The sequence below is a fragment of the Triticum aestivum genome, chromosome 5D (genome assembly GCF_018294505.1).
Source record: "Triticum aestivum cultivar Chinese Spring chromosome 5D, IWGSC CS RefSeq v2.1, whole genome shotgun sequence".
In the NCBI taxonomy this organism is placed as follows: Eukaryota; Viridiplantae; Streptophyta; class Magnoliopsida; order Poales; family Poaceae; genus Triticum; species Triticum aestivum.
In genome coordinates, this window is record NC_057808.1 from 136,345,367 (window position 1) to 136,346,201 (window position 835).

Here is an 835-nt window from a genome sequence, read left to right on the forward strand (position 1 = left end):
CCTGTCTCACGTAAGCGTACGTGTAAGGTCGGTCCGGGCCGCTTCATCCTACAATGCCGCCGAAACAAGAAACGACTAGTAGCGGCAAGAAGAATTGGCAAACTCAACGCCCACAACTGCTTTGTGTTCTACTCGTGCATCGTAACTACGCATAGGCCTGGCTCATGATGCCACTGTTGGGAATCGTAGCATAATTTAAAATTTTCCTACGCTCACCAAGATGCATCTATGGAGTCTACTAGCAACGAGGGGAAAGGAGTGCATCTACATACCCTTGTAGATCGCGAGCGGAAGCGTTCCAATGAACGTGGATGACGGAGTCGTACTCGCCGTGATCCAAATCACCGATGACCGAGTGCCGAACGGACGGCACCTCCGTGTTCAACACACGTACGGTGCAGCGACGTCTCCTCCTTCTTGATCCAGCAAGGGGGAAGGAGAGGTTGATGGAGATCCAACAGCACGACGGCGTGGTGGTGGATGTAGCGGGTCTCCGGCAGGGCTTCGCCGAGCTTCTGCGAGAGAGAGAGAGGTGTTGCAGGGGAGGAGGGAGGCGCCCAAGGCTGTAGGTTGCTGCCCTCCCTCCCCCCCCCCTTTATATAGGCCCCCTGGGGGGCGCCGGCCCTGGAGATGAGATCCAAAGGGGGGGCGGCGGCCAAGTGGGGGGGAAGGGGTGCCTTGCCCCCCAAGGCAAGGGGGAAGCTCCCCCCCCCCCTAGGGTTCCCAACCCTAGGCGCAGGGGGGAGGCCCAAGGGGGGCGCCCCAGCCCACTAAGGGCTGGTTCCCTTCCACTTTCAGCCCACGGGGCCCTCCGGGATAGGTGGCCCCACCCGGT